This window comes from Ranitomeya variabilis, chromosome 2 (genome assembly GCF_051348905.1).
Source record: "Ranitomeya variabilis isolate aRanVar5 chromosome 2, aRanVar5.hap1, whole genome shotgun sequence".
NCBI lineage: Eukaryota > Metazoa > Chordata > Amphibia > Anura > Dendrobatidae > Ranitomeya > Ranitomeya variabilis.
Window position 1 is genome coordinate 211,072,803 of NC_135233.1, and position 22,638 is coordinate 211,095,440.

Consider the following 22,638-nt stretch of genomic DNA (forward strand, 5'->3'; position numbering starts at 1 on the left):
GTTACCTTTTATGTAGATGCAGCCCAACTCTTCTCCACAGTCCATGAAAGGAATCAAATTTGAGTCTTTTTTTTCTTTTTGTTTTCTGTGTGCACCAGGTTGGTTTTATCACTTTTTAATGTTCTCTAAATAAAATGTAGTTTTATATTACCAGAATTCTCCTTCCATCTACAGTGTAGGAAATAAGTATTTGATACGCTGCTGATTTTGCAAGTGTTCCCACCTACAAAGAATGGAGAGGTCTGTAATTTTTATTGTAGGTGCACTTTACCTGTGAGAGACAGAATCTAAAAAAAAAAATCCATAAAATCACATTGTATGATTCGTACATAATTAAATTGCACTTTATTGCATGAAATAAGTATTTATTAAATCACCGACCAACCAGCAAGAATTCTGGCTCTCACAGACCTGTTAATTTTTCTTTAAGAAGCCTCCTATTCTGCACTCATTATCTGTATTAATGGCACCTGTTTGACCTCATTACCTGTATAAGAGACACCTGTCCATACAATCAATCACATTCCAACCTCTCTACCATGGCCAAGACCAAAGAGCTGTCGAAGGACACCAGGGACAAAATTGTAGACCTGCACAAGGCTGGGATGGGCTATAGGACAATAGGCAAGCAGCTTGGTGAGAAGGCAACAACTGTTAGCGCAATTATTAGAAAGTGGAAGAAACACAAGATGACTGTCAAATCTTCTTTGGTCTGAGACTCCATGCAAGATCTCGCCTCGTGGGGTAACGATGATTCTGAGAAAAGTCAGGAATCTGCCCAGAAGTACACAGGGGGACCTGGTCAATGATCTGAAGAGAGCTGGGGTCACAACAGTCTCAAACATTGCTGTTAGTAACACACTACGCAGTCATGGATTATAATCCTGCAGGGCACACAAGGTCCCCCTGCTCGTGCCAGCACATGTCCAGGCCCGTTTGAAGTTCACCAATGACCATCTGGATGATCCAGAGGAGGCATGGGAGAAGGTCATGTGGTCAGATGAGACCAAAATAGAACTTTTTGGTCTCAACTCCAGTCAATATGTTTGGAGGAAGAATGATGAGTTCAACCCCAAGAACACCATCCCAACTGTGAAGCATGGTGGAGAAACATCATACTTTGGGTGTGCTTTTCTGCAAAGGGGACAGGATGACTGCACCGTATTGAAGGAAGGATGGATGGGGTCATGTATCGTGAGCTTTTGGCCAACAACCTCCTTCCTTCAGTAAGAGAATTGAAGATGGGTCGTGGCTGGGTCTTCCAGCATGACAATGGCCTGAAACACAAAACCAGGGCAAATAAGGTGTGGCTACGTAAGAAACATTTCAAGGTCCTGGAGTGGCCTAGCCAGTCTCCAGACCTGAACCCAATAGAAAATCTTTGGAGGGAGCTGAAACTCAATGTTGCCCAGTGACAGCCTCGAAACCTGAAAGATCTGGAGAAGATCTGTATGGAGGAGTGGGCCAAAATCCCTGCTGCAGTGTGCACAAACTTCATCAAGAACTACAGGAAACATCTGACCTCTGTAATTTCAAACAAAGGTTTCTGTACCAAATATTAAGTTCACTTTTTCTAGGCACAGTTTTTCTTTGCAATAAAATGCAAATTAATTACGTAAAAATCATACAATGTGATTTTCTGTTTTTTTATTTTTAGATTCTGTGTCTCACAGGTGAAGTGTACCTACGATAGAAAAATACAGACCTCTGCATTCTTTGTAGGTGGAAAAACTTGCAAAATGGGCAGTGTATCAAATACTTATTTTCCCCACTGTACATTGGCTGCACTCACCGGCGGGATCGGCGCCCACCAGTGAATTTTTACAGTCTCATCTTTTACCATACATTGTGGTGAGCTCCAAGAAACCCCCCTCTCCTCTCTTAGAAACTTTGCAATATATTTTATCAGAGAAATCTGCTTCTTTCTCCTCCAGGGCTGATCTCTCATTCTCAATTCAAGATAAAACCTGCATCCAATGAAGGCGTATTATTTATTCACAGATAGATGACAGTTGGTGCTTTTACGAATCTATGGAGGAGACAGGTGCTAGAGACAGATGCAGACATTCTGCTGAGTTCCACATAGATGACCGTTGGTGCTCGTAAAGTTCTATCAGTCTGTATTCACTGAAGACAGATTTTACCCGTGAACTGAGAATTTTGGGAATGATCGATCAATCCAGGAGGAGTAAGAAGTAGATTTCTTTAAAAAGAGATATTACAAAATTTCTTATTTTCATGAGTAATCTTGATTTATGGGAAAAAAAAATAAAACGATGGTTACTCTTTAAATCATCCCATGGAGTTAATTTAAGGGAATGGATGGTTCTGTGTCTGTACCGGGGTGATAATTGTACAGCGCTGGGTTCACAGGACAGCTGACCCATCACATCCTGCATATCACTTCCAGGGGCTAGGCAGGAAGTCAGATACACAGACGGCCAAGGATCCCGGCCAGATCGGTGTCATGTTAGATGTCAGGAAGTAGCACGGTCACATTGGACCACAACAAGACAGAGTTATCACTGCAGTTTTGGCATTCAGTGTCAGTGTTTCTTGTGTCAGTGCAGAATCCGAGACTGAGCCCATCTGTGGATTAACTTATGTTGGCTCGTCTACGACAGATGTCTGGAGGGGACGGGGTTTGCACACAGCTCGCCTTCGAGATAACAGACAAGTTTGAGTCAGTTTCACAAACAGATTCCAAATTGTGGTCAGTGAAGAACTTTCGTTAGTATGGCAGGCCGTAATGGAGAAATCACAATGCAGTCATTGTTTTACAGTATGCAGGCACGACATACCACCGCTGTTCTGTACATGGATTGTCATGCATTAGCAAACACATAGGCTTATCGCCTGTATTCAGAGTAAAAGTAAAACTATTCGTGTATATTCAGAAATTGAATCCAGATCATCCAAGTCTTCATTACCTAGCAGCTTCGGTTTGGGATAGTCTTGTCGAATTCATGTTCTGATTACTTTTTGTGTATGACCAATGGCATAACTGGAGTCCAGTTTTCCACATCCTGGTGTGTATTTCCCCCATGCCTGAATAGATGTCCCTCATCCTGGTATTTATGTCGCCCATCCTGGTATACAGGTCCTTCTCAAAAAATTAGCATATAGTGTTAAATTTCATTATTTACCATAATGTAATGATTACAATTAAACTTTCATATATTATAGATTGATTATCCACCAACTGAAATTTGTCAGGTCTTTTATTGTTTTAATACTGATGATTTTGGCCTACAACTCCTGATAACCCAAAAAACCTGTCTCAATAAATTAGCATATCAAGAAAAGGTTCTCTAAACGACCTATTACCCTAATCTTCTGAATCAACTAATTAACTCTAAACACATGCAAAAGATACCTGAGGCTTTTAAAAACTCCCTGCCTGGTTCATTACTCAAAACCCCCATCATGGGTAAGACTAGCGACCTGACAGATGTCAAGAAGGCCATCATTGACACCCTCAAGCAAGAGGGTAAGACCCAGAAAGAAATTTCTCAACAAATAGGCTGTTCCCAGAGTGCTGTATCAAGGCACCTCAATGGTAAGTCTGTTGGAAGGAAACAATGTGGCAGAAAACGCTGTACAACGAGAAGAGTTGACCGGACCCTGAGGAAGATTGTGGAGAAGGACCGATTCCAGACCTTGGGGAACCTGAGGAAGCAGTGGACTGAGTCTGGTGTGGAAAGGCGTGTGCAGGAAATGGGCTACAGGTGCCGCATTCCCCAGGTAAAGCCACTTTTGAACCATAAACAGCGGCAGAAGCGCCTGACCTGGGCTACAGAGAAGCAGCACTGGACTGTTGCTAAGTGGTCCCAAGTACTTTTTTCTGATGAAAGCAAATTTTGCATGTCATTCGGAAATCAAGGTGCCAGAGTCTGGAGGAAGACTGGGGAGAAGGAAATGCCAAAATGCCTGAAGTCCAGTGTCAAGTACCCACAGTCAGTGATGGTGTGGGGTGCCATGTCAGCTGCTGGTGTTGGTCCACTGTGTTTCATCAAGGGCAGGGTCAATGCAGCTAGCTATCAGGAGATTTTGGAGCACTTCATGCTTCCATCGGCTGAAATGCTTTATGGAGATGAAGATTTCATTTTTCAGCACGACCTGGCACCTGCTCACAGTGCCAAAACCACTGTTAAATGGTTTACTGACCATGGTATTACTGTGCTCAATTGGCCAGCCAACTCTCCTGACATGAACCCCATAGAGAATCTGTGGGATATTGTGAAGAGAAAGTTGAGAGACGCAAGACCCAACACTCTGGATGAGCTTAAGGCCGCTATTGAAGCATCCTGGGCCTCCATAACATCTCAGCAGTGTCACAGGCTGATTGCCTCCATGCCACGCCGCATTGAAGCAGTCATTTCTGCCAAAGGATTCCCGACAAAGTATTGAGTGCATAACTGAACATTATTATTTGATGGTTTTTTTATTTGATTGGACGGGTGAAATATGCTAATTTATTGAGACAGGTTTTTGGGGTTATCAGGAGTTGTAGGCCAAAATCATCAGTATTAAAACAATAAAAGACCTGACAAATTTCAGTTGGTGGATAATGAATCTATAATATATGAAAGTTTAATTGTAATCATTACATTATGGTAAATAATGAAATTTAACACTATATGCTAATTTTTTGAGAAGGACCTGTATATGTCGCCCATCCTGGTATATATGTCACCCATCCTGGTATGTATGTCGCCCATCCTGGTATGTATGTCGCCCATCCTGGTATGTATGTCGCCCATCCTGGTATGTATGTCGCCCATCCTGGTATGTCTGTCGCCCATCCTGGTATGTCTGTCGCCCATCCTGGTATGTATGTCGCCCATCCTGGTATGTATGTCGCCCATCCTGGTATGTATGTCGCCCATCCTGGTATGAATGTCGCCCATCCTGGTATGAATGTCGCCCATCCTGGTATGAATGTCGCCCATCCTGGTATGAGTGTCGCCCATCCTGGTATGAGTGTCGCCCATCCTGGTATGAGTGTCGCCCATCCTGGTATATATGTTGTCCATACTGGTATATATGCTCCCAATTCTGTTATATATGTCACCCATTCTATTATATATGTCCCCCGTTCTGTTATATATATCCCAATCCTGGTATACACAGTGGGGAAAAAAAGTATTTAGTCAGCCACTAATTGTGTAAGTTCTCCCAGTTAAAAAGATGAGAGGCCTGTAATTGACCTCACAGGTAGACCACAACTATGAGAGTCAAAATGAGAAAACAAATCCAAAAAATCACCTTGTCTGATTTGGCAAGATTTATTTAGCAAATTATGGTGGAAAATAAGTATTTGGTCAGCTAACAACATGCAAGATTTCTGGCTCTCACAGACCTGTAACAACTTCTTTAAGAGGCTCCTCTGTCCCACACTCACTACCTGTAGTAATGGCACCTGAGTGAAATTGTTGTCAGTATAAAAGACACCTGTCCACAACCTCAAACAGTCACACTCCAAACTCCACTATGGTAAAGACCAAAGAGCTGTTGAAGGGCACCAGAAACAAAATTGTAGCCCTGCACCAGGCTGGGAAGACTGAATCTGCAATAGGCAAGCAGCTTGGTGTGATGAAATCAACTGTGGGAGCAATAATAAGAAAATGGAAGACATACAAGACCACTGATAATCTCCCCCGATCTGGGGCTTCACGCAAGATCTCACCCTTTGGGGTCAAAATGATCACAAGAACGGTGGGCAAAAATCCCAGAGCCACACGGGGGGACCTAGTGAATGACCTGCATAGAGCTGCGACCACCATAACAAAGGCTACCATCAGTAACACACTACACCGCCAGGGACTCAGATTCTGCAGTGCCAGATGTGTCCCCCTGTTATGACCTGGTGGGTACGGAGCGGTACTGAGATGACCTGGTAGGCAAAACCAATCATGGACTCGCTAAGGAGCAGCACTGAAATGACCTGGTGGGTAAAACAAAAATAGGACTAGCTCTGAGGAGGTGGTAACTTTACTGACCGCAATCCCTACTCCTAACACCAACACTAGAAATAGCTGCGGAGCGTTCCTATCTCTGCCTAGACGCCTCTGCACAGCCTAAGAACTAGCTACCCCTGAAGATGGAAACGGAAAGCTATCTCGCCTCAGAGAAACCCCCAAAGGAAGATAGCCCCCCACAAATATTGACGGTGAGGGGAGAGGGAAAATGACAAACTCAGAAATGAAACTAGATTTTTTAGCAAAGGAGGCCAATACTACCTAAAGAGACAGAGATAGAAAAGGCTACTGTGCGGTCAGTATAAAAACTAAAAGTCCACGCAGAGTTTACAAAAATAACCACCGCACCGACTCACGGTGTGGAGGGGCAAATCTGCGACCCCAGAGCTTCCAACTAGCCGGAATATTTCATAATGACAAGCTGGACAAAAGAGACATAAATTGAACTGAACAGAAGGTCATAAGCAGGGAAACACCCAAAAAGTAGCAGACTTATCTTAAGCTGAAAATGGACTGGCCAACAGAGAACTTCCAGGAAAGGACTGAATCCACAGGAAATACATTGACAGCTGGCATCCACTAAAGCCAAAAGCCCAGTTAAATAACAAGGCCAGGAAACCGATTAGTGAACGCAGCTGCTAAGTTCCACTTGAAACCACCAGAGGCAGCCCAAGAGCAGAACTCCCAAAAATACCATTCGCAACCACAGGATGGAGCCCAAGAACGGAATTCACAACAGTACCCTCCCCTTGAGGAGGGGTCACCGAACCCTCACCAGAGCCCCCAGGCCGATCGGGACGAGCCAAATGAAAAGCACGTACCAAATCGGCAGCATGGACATCGGAGGCAAAAACCCAAGAGTTATCCTCCTGGCCATAACCCTTCCACTTGACCAGATACTGAAGTTTCCGCCTTGAACGACGAGAATCCAAAATCTTCTCCACCACATATTCCAGCTCCCCCTCAACCAACACCGGAGCAGGAGGGTCAACGGAGGGAACCATGGGCACCACATATCTCCGCAACAAAGATCTATGGAACACATTATGAATGGAAAACGAAGCTGGAAGAGCCAAACGAAAAGACACCGGATTGATAATTTCCGAAATCCTATAAGGACCAATAAAACGAGGTTTGAACTTAAGGGAAGAGACCTTCATAGGAACATGACGAGAAGACAACTAGACCAAATCCCCAACCCGAAGCCGGGGACCAACGCACCGACGGCGGTTAGCAAAACGTTGAGCCTTTTCCTGAGACAATGTTAAATTGTCCACCACATGAGTCCAAATCCGCTGCAACCTGTCCACCACAGAATCCACCCCAGGACAGTCCGAAGGCTCAACCTGCCCTGAAGAAAAACGAGGATGAAAACCGAAATCGCAAAAAAAAAGGCGAAACCAAAGTAGCCGAACTAGCCCGATTATTAAGGGCAAACTCTGCCAACGGCAAGAAGGTAACCCAATCATCCTGATCAGCAGACACAAAGCATCTCAAGTAGGTTTCCAAGGTCTGATTGGTTCGCTCCGTCTGTCCATTTGTCTGAGGGTGAAACGCCGAAGAAAAAGACAAATTAATGCCCATTCTACCACAAAAGGACCGCCAAAACCTAGAAACAAACTGGGTACCTCTGTCAGACACAATATTCTCCGGAATACCATGCAAACGAACCACATGCTGGAAAAACAAAGGAACCAAATCAGAGGAGGAAGGCAACTTAGGCAAAGGTACCAAATGGACCATTTTAGAAAACTGGTCACAAACCACCCAGATGACAGACATCTTCTGAGACACAGGAAGATCGGAAATAAAATCCATGGAAATATGCGTCCAGGGCCTCTCAGGGATAGGCAAGGGCAAAAGCAACCCACTAGCACGAGAACAGCAGGGCTTAGCCCGAGCACAAATCCCACAGGACTGCACGAAGGAACGCACATCCCGTGACAAAGAAGGCCACCAAAAGGACCTGGCAACCAAATCTCTGGTTCCAAAGATCCCAGGATGACCAGCCAACACCGAACAATGGATCTCAGAAATCACCTTATTAGTCCATCTATCAGGAACAAACAATTTCCCCACAGGACAGCGGTCGGGACTATCAGCCTGAAACTCCTGAAGCACCCGCCGCAAATCAGGGGAGATAGCAGAAAGAATCACCCCCTCCTTGAGAATACCAGCCGGCTCACGGACTCCAGGAGAATCAGGCAAAAAAACTCCTAGACAAGGCATCAGCTTTCACATTCTTAGATCCCGGAAGATACGAGACCACAAAATCAAAACGGGAGAAAAACAAAGACCACCGAGCCTGTCTAGGATTCAAGCGCTTGGCCGACTCAATGTAAATCAGATTCTTATGGTCGGTCAAGACCACAACACGATGCTTGGCTCCCTCAAGCCAATGTCGCCACTCCTCGAATGCCCACTTCATAGCCAACAACTCCCGATTGCCGACATCATAATTACGCTCAGCAGGCGAAAACTTTCTGGAGAAGAAAGCACACGGCTTCAACACAGAGCCATCAGAGCTTCTCTGAGACAGAACAGCTCCTGCCCCAATCTCAGAAGCATCAACCTCAACCTGAAAAGGGAGAGAAACATCTGGCTGACGCAACACAGGGGCAGAAGTAAAACGACGCTTAAGCTCCTGAAAGGCCTCCACAGCTGCAGAGGACCAATTCACCACATCTGCACCTTTCTTGGTCAAATCGGTCAGAGGTTTAACCACAGTAGAAAAATTAGCAATAAAGCGGCGATAAAAATTAGCAAAGCCCAAAAATTTCTGAAGGCTCTTCACAGATGTGGGCTGAGTCCAATCATAAATAGCCTGGACCTTAACAGGGTCCATTTCAATAGCCGAGGGAAAAAAAATGAACCCCAGAAAAGAAACCTTCTGAACTCCAAAAAGGCACTTAGACCCCTTCACAAACAGTGTATTAGCACGAAGAATCTGAAATACCATCCTGACCTGCTTCACGTGAGACTCCCAATCATCGGAAAAAAACAAAATATCATCCAAATATACAATCATAAATTTATCCAAATACTCCCAGAAAATATCATGTATAAAGGACTGAAACACAGATGGAGCATTAGAGAGCCCGAAAGGCATCACAAGATATTCAAAATGGCCTTCGGGCGTATTAAATGCTGTTTTCCATTCATCACCCTGTTTGATGCGGACCAGATTATACGCCCCTCGAAGGTCAATCTTGGTAAACCAGCTAGCCCCTTTGATCCGAGCAAACAAATCAGAAAGCAAAGGCAAAGGGTACTGGAATTTGACCGTGATCTTATTGAGAAGGCGATAATCTATACAGGGCCTCAAGGAGCCATCCTTCTTGGCAACAAAAAAGAACCCCGCTCCCAACGGTGACGAAGACGGGCGAATATGCCCCTTCTCCAAGGACTCTTTTACATAAGTCCGCATAGCGGTATGCTCTGGCACAGACAGATTGAAAAGTCGACCCTTAGGGAACTTACAGCCAGGAATCAAATTAATAGCGCAATCACAGTCCCTATGAGGAGGCAGAGGACTGGATTTAGGCTCCTCAAATATATCCTGGAAATCTGACAAAATCTCAGGAACTTCAGAAGAAGGGGACGAGGAAATTGACATCAGAGGAATGTCACTATGTATCCCCTGACAACCCCAACTAGTCACGGACATAGATTTCCAATCCAGCACTGGATTATGTACCTGTAACCATGGAAACCCCAGCACAACCACATCATGCAAATTATGCAACACCAAAAAGCGAATATTTTCCTGATGTGCTGGAGCCATGTTCATGGCTAACTGTGTCCAGTACTGAAGTTTATTCTTGGCCAATGGTGTAGCATCAATCCCCCTCAAGGGAATAGGACTCTGCAACGGCTCCAAGGAAAAACCACAGCGCTTGGCAAATTCCAGGTCCATTAAGTTCAGGGCAGCGCCAGAATCCACAAATGCCATTACAGAAAAGGACGACAATGAGCAAATCAGGGTAATAGACAAGAGAAATTTAGGCTGTAAAGTACTGATGGTATCCGACTTAGCAACCCTCTTAGTTCGCTTCGGGCAGTCAGAGATAGCATGAGTAGCGTCACCACAGTAAAAACACAGCCCATTCTGACGTCTGCCGTTCTGCTCTCGTCAAAACTCTATCGCATTGCATAGGCTCAGAACTCTGCCCAGAGGACACCGCCATATGGTGCACCACCTTACGTTCACGTAAGCGCCGATCAATCTGAATGGCCAGAGACATTGATTCGTTCAAACCAGCAGGCGTGGGAAACCCCACCATAACATCTTTAAGAGCTTCAGAAAGACCCTTTCTGAAAATAGCCGCCAGGGCATCCTCATTCCATTTTGTAAGCACAGACCACTTTCTAAATTTCTGACAATATATCTCTACTGCTTCCTGACCCTGACACAGAGCCAGCAAAATTTTTTCTGCCTGATCCACAGAATTGGGTTCGTCATAAAGCAGTCCAAGTGCTTGAAAAAACGAATCTATATTGAGCAATGCAGGATTCCCTGGCTCAAGGGAGAATGCCCAGTCCTGCGGGTCGCCACGCAACAGAGAAATAACAATCTTCACCTGCTGAATGGGGTCACCAGAGGAACGGGGTCTCAGAGCAAAAAATAATCTGCAATTATTTTTAAAATTCAAAAACCTAGATCTATCCCCAGAAAACAAATCAGGAATAGGAATTCTAGGCTCAGAAACAGGAGTTTGAACAACATAGTCTTGGATACTCTGTACCCTTGCAGCGAGATGATCAACACGCACAGACAGACCCTGAACCTCCATATCAGCACCAAGCTCCTGCACCATCCAAAAATCAAGGGGAAAAAAAAGGACAAAACAAGCAACACACAAAAAAAAAATGACTCAGAACTTTCTCTTCCCTCTTTTGAGATGCATTTAACACATTGTGGGCCAGCTGTACTGTTATGACCTGATGGGTACGGAGCGGTAATGAGATGACCTGGTGGGCAAAACCAATCATGGACTCGCTAAGGAGCAGCACTGAAATGACCTGGTGGGTAAAACAAAAATAGGACTAGCTCTGAGGAGGTGGTAACTTTACTGACCGCAATCCCTACTCCTAACACCAACACTAGAAATAGCCGTGGAGCGTTCCTATCTCTGCCTAGACGCCTCTGCACAGCCTAAGAACTAGCTACCCCTGAAGATGGAAACGGAAAGCTATCTCGCCTCAGAGAAACCCCCAAAGGAAGATAGCCCCCCACAAATATTGACGGTGAGTGGAGAGGGAAAATGACAAACTCAGAAATGAAACTAGATTTTTTTTTAGCAAAGGAGGCCAATACTACCTAAATAGACAGAGATAGAAAAGGCTACTGTGCGGTCAGTATAAAAACTAAAAGTCCACGCAGAGTTTACAAAAATAACCACCACACCGACTCATGGTGTGGAGAGGCAAATCTGCGACCCCAGAGCTTCCAACTAGCCGGAATATTTCATAATGACAAGCTGGACAAAAGAGACATAAATTGAACTGAACAGAAGGTCATAAGCAGGGAAACACCCAAAAAGTAGCAGACTTATCTTAAGCTGAAAATGGACTGGCCAACAGAGAACTTCCAGGAAAGGACTGAATCCACAGGAAATACATTGACAGCTGGCATCCACTAAAGCCAAAAGCCCAGTTAAATAACAAGGCCAGGAAACCGATTAGTGAACGCAGCTGCTAAGTTCCACTTGAAACCACCAGAGGCAGCCCAAGAGCAGAACTCCCAAAAATACCATTCGCAACCACAGGATGGAGCCCAAGAACGGAATTCACAACATCCCCCTGTTTAAGCCAGTACATGTCCGGGCCCGTCTAAAGTTTGGTAGAGAGGATTTGGATTATCCAGAAGAGTATTGGGAGAATGCCATATGGTTTGATGAAACCAAAGTAGAACTGTTTTGGTAGAAACAAAACTTTTCGTGTTTGGAGGAGACAGAATGCTGAGTTGCATCCAAAGAACACCATACCTACTGTGAAGCATGGGGGTGGCAACATCATGCTTTGTGGCTATTTATCTGCAAAGGGACCAGGATGACTGATCCATGTACATGAAAGAATGAATGGTGCCATGTATCGTGGGATTTTGAGTGCAAACCTCCTTCCATTAGCAAGGGCATTGAAGATGAAACGCGGATGGGTCTTTCAGCATGATAAGTATCCCAAGCACATCGCCAGGGCAAGGAAGGAGTGGCTTCGTAAGAAGCATATGAAGGTCCTGGAGTGGCCTAGCCAGTCTCCAGAACTCAACCCCATAAAAAACCTTTGGTTTGAACGTCCGTGTTGCCCAGCGACAGGCCCAAAACATCACTGCTCCTGCTCTAGAGGAGATCTGCATGGAGGAATGGGCCAACATACCACCAACAGTGTGTGCCAACCTTGTGAAGACTTACAGAAAACATTTGGCCTCTGTCATTGCCAACAAAGGATATATAACAAAATATTGAAATGAATTTTTTTTAATGACCAAATACTTATTTTCCACCATAATTTGCTAAATAAATCTTGCCAAATCAGACAAGGTGATTTTCTGGATTTGTTTTCTCATTTTGACTCTCATAGTTGTGGTCTACCTATGATGTCAATTACAGGCCTCTCTCATCTTTGTAAGTGGGAGAACTTGCACAATTGGTGGCTGACTAACTAGCTTTTTCCCCACTGTATGCCATTAGACTTGGTGCGTTTTTGTCTCACATTTACTACCTAGGTTGTTTTTTCATGTAGTAGACTAGCTAGGAGTCTTTTTTTGTACATTTTTATTACCATGAGCTGCATGTTGGGCAGTGAGTCACATAATGAGTGAACGCTCTTGCTTTGTCAAAGACTTAGAAAAACTGTGAATTAGGGGAATTTAAAGACCCCTGCCAGTAATGCATTCGTCTAGTTTTCAGTCCTACCTGTGGTTAGACTGGTATTCTCGATTTTCCTCTCTGCTCAGACAATCCCATATTTCTCCAGAGGTTGTATATGGTTATTATTAATTTTAAGTATGTTATTATGTAGGACAGATGTTTAGTTAATTCTGTACAAGATATTCGGCCGAGTTTGATGCTCGTCTGGTGTCATCGCGGTGTTGTCCCAGTGTAGTGTTACTTAGGGGTTACGATAATTCCTGCAGACCACGTTATATTCCAGGAGGCTTTCACAGCGTATAAAAAGTAGTAAATTAGAGCCGACGACCTGATATGAGCGGCCATTCACATTGACGGTTTTACATCTTGTTAAAAGGGGGTTTGTGCACACGATGTCTTTTACAAGAGGAAGATGCTTCAGGAAACATCGGCTTTTTTGTCCTGATCGTCCTTTCCTTTTTATTTTTCCATCAGCATTTTGGACGTCTTTTGTGCTGCTGTTTTTTGGTGTTTTTTTTTTTTTCATTTTGTTTCTCCATTCCTCATTGAAGAAAGCACCATCACTTTCTTAATTGAAAACTCTCAAAAAGACGTACACGCGTTTTCCGGGTGTCTTTTGAGGCTTCCCGTTGCCTTGTATTGTAAAGTATTGAGCGTCTTCAAAGAGCAAAGTGGAGGAAGCATGGTCAGGTCACTAATTTTAGATACTCGACGATTTTCGAAATGAAACGGGTAAGACGCTCAAGACACTGAATATATGAACATCAAGTCATTTTTACATAGAAATGCTTATGTTCATTTTTTAGCACATTTTCAGGCAGAATTTTTGGCGCTGACCCTTCTGAAAAAGTAATCATGAGAACATATCCTTTTTTTGCAACACAAATCCTATCCATCTGCAACATATAAAACAATCCAGAAAACGTGAATTTGTCTAATTTTTGGGTAACAATATTAGAGGTCCAATATCTTCCTGGTAATTTTGTGAAAAATAAAAAATTGTCTTTACGTTTATAAGCTTTTGTGAAGCACCTGAAGGGTTAATAAACGTCTTGAATGTGGTTTTGAGAACCTTGAGGGGTGCAGAATGGTGTCATTTTTGGGTATTTTCTGTCATATAGGCTCCTCACTTCAAATGTGATGTGGACCCTAAAAATAGGATTTTGTAAATTTTGTTAGAAAAATGAGAAATCGCTGGTCCACTTTTAACCCTTATAGCTTCCTAACAAAAAAAAACTTTCAAAAATTGTGCTGATGTAAAGTAGACATGTGGGAAATGTAACTTATTAACTATTTTGTGTGACATAACTCTGGTTTAAGGGCATAAACATTAAAATTACTTTTTTCAAAATTTTCTCAGTTTCCGATATTTTTATACATAAACACAAGTCATACTGAACAAATGTTACCACTTTCATGAAGTACAATATGTCACGAAAAAAACAATCTCAGAATCAGTGGGATCCTGTGAAGCATTCCAGAGTTATAACCTTATAAAGTGACACTGGTCAGATTTTAAAAATGAGGCCTAGTCATTAGCCTACAAAGTGGCTCAGTCCTTAAGGGGTTTAAGGGTAAATAACCTTTTTTTTAATTTACCATAGTTATTTATAACTTTGGAGAGTTATGAATGCTTGTAATACAATTCATTACCTAATTTTTCTCCTTTCTCTCACAAGCACCCGTACTGTAAATGGAGTAGCGATCTGAGCTGAGCAGCAGTTGGAAGCAGCTTTAAAAGGAGCATGAACTGGCAACACTCCTGCCTTATGTCTGCGAGAGAAAAAGACAAAATTAGTTTATGAAGTATATTAAAAAAGTTCATAACTTCGCAATGTCTAAAGGATAAATAAAAAACACTTCATTCATATACGTGTTTGTTAATTGAAGTGTTTTGTTCTGCCATAGGAGAAAATTACCATAACAACAGTACTCAGGCGTCAGGGATCCCCAAAGGACCCCAGAATGGTTGTTGTTTGATCTTTATTTTCAGTTTTAAGTTAATGATATGCTCGTGCTCCCGGGGCGGTCTGTGCGGGGTATTCATGTGGTGCAGAAAATAAAGATTAAACAACAACCACAAGACTGATTTCATCACCAGGTATCATTGTGTAATCAGTATAACGGCGCCGACCTGACAGTGTCTGTAGGTTACTAAGCACAATCCTGCTGACAGGTTCCCTTTTAAAGGTTTTTATTTCTTTATTTCTAGGCTTTAAATATATTTCTACATTTTGCCGATTGCTGAATTGTGACGCTGTGCAATGCGCACATTGTCACGATTTCCCTGTATTCCCAGCGCAAGTGGTTTACTTACTTGCGGCATTTTTTAAGCACACATGTAATCTGCATCCTGAATATCCTGCAAAATGGGTCTTTTGAACGCAGCATTTTTTCCTGCCAAGAGAGCAAACAACAAAACCGGTGCGCGTCGTCACATCCGTACTCTGCACTATCATCTTCTCTAGTTTAATGTTCTGCATAGTCGGCGGCTCAGAAAGTCTGTTGTATATGACAAGTTGTGAGGCGGCTGAGTAATGTGATAAACCTTGTCCCAGATAGTTCAAGTGTCATAAAGCAAAAATAAAACTTTTGTCACGGTCATCAAATTATCGTCTTCTGTAGTGTAATAGCTGAGCAATGTCTTCTGTGTGACCAGACAGGATAATAAAGCTGGGAGGCCGCTGGTGTAAACAGGTTTTTGTAGCCTGGAGCAGTTTTATATTCAATTCTTCCACAATCCCGTTTCCTGTGTTACGTATTTTACTGTCTTATGTAAAATTGTTGCACACCTAAATATATTCACATAGAGTGGGAAAAACTTTTTGTAGAGGGGAGTTGAGGAGTAAAATGAAAATAATCTGTCAGTAGGATCGTCCCTCCTAATGAACATGTAGGGCATAGGAAGCTGAATAAAATGACACCTTGATACCTACGATCCGATGTTATATTCCAGAGAAATCCACATTTCTCTTGTATGTAAATGAGCTGTTAAGATCTATGGGCCGAACATAGATTTTCCTGAGACTCTGCCTCCAGAGATTATTATAAATAATGGGGTGTTACCATCTCCACTATGCGTGCAGGGCAGCATCTGTTGGACCTGCGTAACCGGACATGCGGCACGTCTTTCCAGACCGCAGCATGTCTATTTATCTTGCGGAGAAGCTTCAGGCGGCGCTTTGGGTGGAGCGGGGTATCCGCTGCGTCCAAAGCGCAGGGATTTCTGACGGTGGAAACATAGCCTTAAAGTTAAGCTGTGACTGGAGCTCTGTGTGAAGGAGCCTGGCTGACTACTCTGTACAGTCGCTAAGCCTGCCCCCTTCTTTCTGTTAACATAATTCTAAAGCAAAGATTTAACAATATTTTATTTTCGCTGTCAAACCCCATTAGAATATTCCCATAAAAATAATGATGTATACTGGGGAGGGGCGAGGGGGCCAGATATTACACAACAGGGAGGGGTGAGGGGGCCGGATGTTACACAACAAGGAGAGTTGAGGGGGCCGGATCTTATACTCCAGGGAGAGGCAAGCTGGATGAATTTTATACACTGGGGGGAAGGGGGGAGGTGAGGGGGCAGAGGTTATACACCAGGGAGGGGGACAGATGGTACACACCGGGGGGTGGTGAGGGGGCTGAATTTTATGTATCGGGGGCTAGAGGGCTGGATGTTATACACTGGAGGGCGAGGGGGCTGGATGTTATACACCAGGGGGCCTAATATTATACACTGGGGGCTGGATTTTAAACTCTCAGGATGGCGGCGAGGGGCCGGATGTTATACACCTGTGCCTATCAAAAACTACAGGTATCTCAATACTTTAGTCTACATAGTGAATGTTAGTGTGTGGTGGTCATTTAGTAGTAAAGTATTGAGTATCATCATATTTACATTCTTTATTACATGTGTTTCTCATTAAATTAGAATATCATCAAAAAGTTAATTTATTTCAGTTCTTCAATACAAAAAACGAAACTCCTATATTATATAGTCATTACAAACAGAGTGATCTATTTCACGTGTTTATATCTGCTAATGTTGGCTTACAGCCAATGACCTTTCTCCTTGCATTAGCTGTTAATGTATTTGTACATTGAATATTCTGTTTTCGAGAAGACGTGAAATCACTCTGCATATTTTATGGCACAAGAAGGGGTGTACTGTCTTGTGATGAGCAATGATATAACCAGTGACTTTTCAGAAAGCATTCTCGGATTTTTACACAATCGAGCCTTTTTAGTCTGTTTGAAAATGAATTTCCTGTTAAACCTCCATGACGTACTAAAAATGAGTTGTCATTGTATCACACTGCAAGGACTTCCATTAAATCAGTTTCACACCGAAAGTGTTCTTTTTATGAGGTCTCTTGGCATTCTGCCATCATGTCTTCTGATTGATGGGTTAAACGTCTGCATTAGCAGAAGAGACAGAGTCACATTTCAAGAACACAGACGTCATATCCCCTTCCCCACCGGAGCTGTCCAGCTCAGGTTACTACCCAAGCAAAGACTCAAAAGAAAACATATCAGTGAGCATATGCTCTACCATGGGTTGCATCTCTAGCTACGTCTTCAAAATCGAAGGATGAAGTGGAGCAAGGAATTGTGAAAAATAAAAAACGAAAAACTTTCTCTTCTAAACTTTTGTAGGTGATATTCGGAGTTGTACAAACCAAATCATTCGAGAAGTGTGGACTGCCCAGAGGATTGTGCTGCCTGAACCTGGAGAGGTGACGCCTGGCCTACAACATTCTCAGAAGAAGCTTCACTTGAAAGCATCAAGAGCAAGACCATGTGGCCATTGGGATAAACATATGTGCTGATCTTACCGTACCGACCAAGGTGTAAGTGGTAAGTGTCCTAACTCCATAGCAGAATGATGTATCGTAAATATTGTGCCGATTTTTCTGTGAGCTTTTGTGTTGAATTTATCTTCACGGTTGATGGAAGTAAGAACTGATAAATGATCAGGGTTTGGATTAACATGGACATTTGGAAAGCTGAATGTTTCACTATGACTTGTCAGTATTTTGTTGTCCCCCACGCCCCTTTATTTCAGCTTCTGTTACCCGAGGTCGCTTTCTTGTGTTTTGTTTGTGTATCCACAATACTTTACGTAATGAAGCATGTTTGGTGGTATCGGTATATGTCACTCATCCAGGACTTAGTTTTTAATACCATGGTAAAAAAAAAACAAGGCAAGTACTAACTTACTACTTACCTGTTCTGCCCGGCGTGGGCATAGAGTGGTCACTAACTGCTACTGCTGGCGATTCAGCTGCTCCACGTCAACAGAGCAGCTCTCGCTCTTTCGGGCTTCTTTGTCGATGGGTCGTGACTGCCTGTGTCATGCTAATTTACAGCCGGCTCTTCCCAGTTAGGCAGTGGCTGTCAATCGGCATGATGCCAGCAGTCCCATCAAGAGAGCAGAGTAGAAAAGAAGCCGCTGCTCTGTCGAAGTGACGTCAGCAGAAGCTGCTGAATCACCGACAGGAGCGGTCAGTTACCATTCTGTGACGGTAGAGATTGGTGCCGGGCACAATAGGCAGGTAGGTAAAAATTACCTGCCTGTTAGTTTTTAGGCCCATAGTTAAATAAAAAAAAAAGTCTTATAATAAACTCTTTAAAGCCAGTTTCATTAGTCCAAAATTCGCGGACCAAGAATGGACCCGGATGTCCAGACTATCTGTGGGTCTCCTCATTGGAATAGATGAGGCTGTTGAGTCTGTCTTAGGAAAGCCAAGGCTGAATCGAAGATTGTGGTCTGTACTCGGACTGTGAACGTTGGAGATGTGATGCCGGCCAGACTCTGGTTAGAAGCTAGGGATTAAAAAATGAAGCTGACGGTATAAAGCGGGTTCAAGATCAGGTATGACCCAGTACTTAAATGTAACTTGTCAACAAGTGAGTTATTCTTGAACTACCACGTTTGTGTTGGACAGGAAAATAATAACTTTCTAAAGTAGCGTAGTAATGATCTGAAGTGGGGCCTTTAAAGCGTAAAGGAAAAAAAAAACTTTGTAAATTAGCATGCATTACCTGTAATAAGTTGAGGGGGTAGGTGGTCTTCTCGGGGTCAGGTAGTGCTGGCATCACAATCCTGCTCCATGTGGCGCATGCGCAGCGCACAACTGAAGCTGTGAGCGGTACACCTCACTTCACTGCACTTGCTCTGCAAACCACTTGTGTCGTATTGTAATGCCAGACTTGCAGGACTCCAGGAGAGACAAGAACCGCCCCCTTGACTCTAAACAGATAGCACTTGTTTCTATAGTGTCTAGGAACAGAAGTGTATGGAGTCCTGCTGTATGTCTGCTGTCTCTTAGCATAGTCCAAGTAGTTCTCACTGTATAAATGAGTTGTCCAGGGTTAGTAAAACACAACTTTATTTTTTCCGAAACAGCGCCACCCCTGACAATGGGTAGTTTGTGGTATTGCAGCTCAGCTTCATTCACTTTAATAGAGCTGAGTTGCAATATGGGATGCTCTTTACGAAAGAAAGCAGTGTTATTTTTCTAATCCTAAGCAAACAATTCAAGCATTACCATACGTATGGCCGAAGACGCAACAAACAAAACCATGATTGTCAAGACTGGCGGTGATTGATCACAATCTCTGCTCAAATTAATAAAGGCCCATAATATAAATGTTCTGAACAAGCACGGATTGACTTTCTGTATCGTGATCGTCGCTTGCTATATATGTAACATCCTATAATCCCGAAGAACCTCATTAGAATTTTTTATGTTGTCCTTTTTTTTTTTGCTTTTTTTTATAATGCAACCAAGACTGTGGCTTCAATTCATCATTTTTTTTAAAGTCATTTTTTTTCTCTTGTTTTTCTTTTATTTGTCCTTTCAGACTTTTTGGAAAATTAATTAAAACGGGCGCAACATGCTGAATTAATTAATTCAAATTTCTGCTTGGTTATTTTTTGGGCTTTTTTATTTTTCACGTTTTTAGCTCAATAAGTCGCGAAACCTTTCAACATGCTCAAAGACGTTGCGTGTTAATCTTCGACTATGCAAAAAAAAATAAAACTTTTTTTTTTTTTACTCTACTTGTAACTACCCTAGAAAAACTGCGCAAAAAAATTGTTTGCAACAATTAAAAAAGTCGCAATAACCAAAACCATGCTCATAATACCAAGCAAAAAAAAGACCTAAAATCGTCAAATTACAGTAACTAAAAAAAAAAGGTAAAATATTTAAATAATGAAATAAATGAAAATATTATAAAAAGTTCCTATTTGGACCATTTTATACTAGTAAAAAAAGGCAAAAAACCCAAAACGCTATTCATGATCTGGTTTAGTTTGTTTACAAATCTAGTTTGGAGGTTCCGAAGTGTTTTTTTCAGAACTAACTGGACATAAAAGGAGTATTTTTCTTGGTGGAAAAGCCTGAAACATAAAGTAATTTTTTCTTTTTTTTTCCAAGTCCTGAAAGGTAGCGTTATTAAGTTTTACTTGTTATAGGTTGTCTCCAGGAGTCAGGTTTCCAGAGACGTACCCTACTCATTAAGAAAGGGAAGAAGCATGTTTTCCCCAGGCATTGACAGCACAGATTTATGGCACTTTCCAAGAATAAAAATGTAGGATGTAATAACAATATAGTATGAGATATAATAGAACAAATTTCATAGGGGTAAAAAAAAAAACAAAAAAAACCCCTAAAATATTTCTAGCAAAATGTCCCCGTGTGTAAAAGCACAATTTATGCTGGTAATTGGGATGTCAGTCTGCATGGAACAATATGTATAAACCCATGGATAAGCTATAGTGCACTTATTATAATCCTTACCGGTAGATTTTGGCTGTTTTTTTTCATGGTGCGAAAAACAGAGATAAATATCTGGTGTGTTGCCTTTTTTTTTTTTCAGTCATTGGTAGTAATTGATAAATTGCTTGAGCCATAGATGTGCCCTTAATCAATGGCGGCTCAAACCACGTGACAGATCAAAGCTAAAAATCAGTCCTCACATGATTTTTCATTCCAGAAACTCAAAAAATTAGCTTTTTTTATTGTTTTTTTTATATAAAACAATAGTACATGCGAAAATAAGAAACTTTGTAATATATATTTATTAGACAAATCCGATTTTATTTTCCCTCCAGGACTGATTTTTCATTCTTAAAATACTCAATTCATGGCAAACTATGTATTCAGTGAAAACAGATTTCCCCATTACTGAGATCAAGGAGGTGACAGTTGGTGCTCATAAAATTCTATGGAGAAAATGTATTTGTAGTTTCTGCAGAATGTCTGTGTCGGCCTCTAGCTCCTCCCTTCTCCATAGAATTTTAAAAGCACCAACTGTCAGAAATTGACGTTCTCCTTTAACCACGTGATGCCCAATTCTACGACATATGCGATTAATCGGTATTTTGGTTATGTAAAGAGAAATTATTCTGACGAGTGTTATTTCTCACCGTAAAAAAAACCTTAGAAATGTTGATCCTCCACAGTACAAACTTAGGTGCACATTGCAATAATAAGGTTAACTAAGGACAGGGAAATTTGCTTTCTCCATGGTATAAAGCTCTACGTTGTTTGTGATGTATGCCGATATATTTCTTTCCTTTGGTATCTGCTGTATTTCTTGTTCTGGTAATTAGGAACTATTTTTTAATGAAGTTTTTCTCTGTAGTGAAGAAGTAAATTTCACAGCAATGTCCGGTGAGATTAATAAATACCAGCCATTAATGTGGCAAGTACGCGATAATGGTAAAATAGTCCCTGGTACATTTCTATATCTTCCTCTTGTACATTGCCCAATCTGCTGCAGCGTCCCTTTAAGATGACAACGATACTGTCCATTTCAGTCCGTCTATTGGAACGAAAAACAAAGGTGAACGTACACGAAGACTGGCTTTTCATACACCAATGTTAAACAGAACCTGTTACCATGCAAGAAAAAGTGGCAAGTTTTTGCTCTTATTTTATTCCCGTCCCTCCCCTGAGTATTCCGTTGTTTTCTTGTTTTAAATCCGCCATATGGTTCCAGAGATATGATCCTATGTATTTAGGATTCTCTGGGGGTGAGGCTTTAGGCTGCTCTTCATTTTCCTCCTAGCACCGCCCCCGAAGAGCAGCCTAAAGACACTCCCCCAAAGAGTCCTGACACCCATCTTTCCTTTGTAAAGTCCATAAAAAGGTTAGTGCTAAATAAAAAAGTGTATATCTCTCCAACCAAATGGTGGATATAAAGAAATATAAAAGGCTGAATAGTCAGCGGAGCAGCGGGAATAAAATAAGGGCAAAAACGGGCCACTTTTTAACTTAAAGTGCAATGGATTTACATGTGCAAAATTTCTTCACAAGGCACACGCTGGCTCGCTTTTATTTTTCTCCTGTCTGCTGTGAATTTTTTTTCCATGCAGTTTTAGATCTATAGTGTAGAGGATATGTTTATACCTTTCCTTTGCTTTGGATCACAGCAGTGAAAACTGTGAATCCAACCTTCACTGATATCCGTGACATATTCTGTCACTGCCGGTCATAAATGTAGTAGCCAAGTACAGTAGTAGGCTCTATGCACATGGAGGATCCTAAGACATTGTTGGTGGCACCATATGGGGCCTATTTGCAACACTGCTTTAGGGCTTATTCGCATGCTGCGTTTTTGCTGCAGAAAAAAAAATTAGTATTTTACAGTACCAGCAAAGTGAATGGTATTTCTGAAAGCTCATGCACACGCTGCTTATTTGTTTCCTTGCAGGTTTGAACCATCAAAGTGTTTTTCAAATCCTCAGCTCGTCCATTCCTTCTACACCTTTCCAGTGA

General features: G+C 42.2%; 1 protein-coding gene across 4 annotated transcripts in view; it reads left to right on the forward strand.

Annotated features, from left to right (window-relative positions):
• The window catches only part of NEK6 (NIMA related kinase 6), a 222,848-nt gene that overhangs the window by 33,824 nt on the left and 166,386 nt on the right, over window positions 1-22,638 (forward strand). For 3 of the 4 annotated variants that reach the window (XM_077283551.1, XM_077283553.1, XM_077283552.1), the window contains exon 2: window positions 17,504-17,704. The exons of the other annotated variant lie outside the window; for it this stretch is intronic. The gene's annotated coding sequence lies outside the window, so the exon portion shown is untranslated. The remainder of the gene's footprint in view (window positions 1-17,503; window positions 17,705-22,638) is intronic. 4 annotated transcript variants of the gene reach the window in all.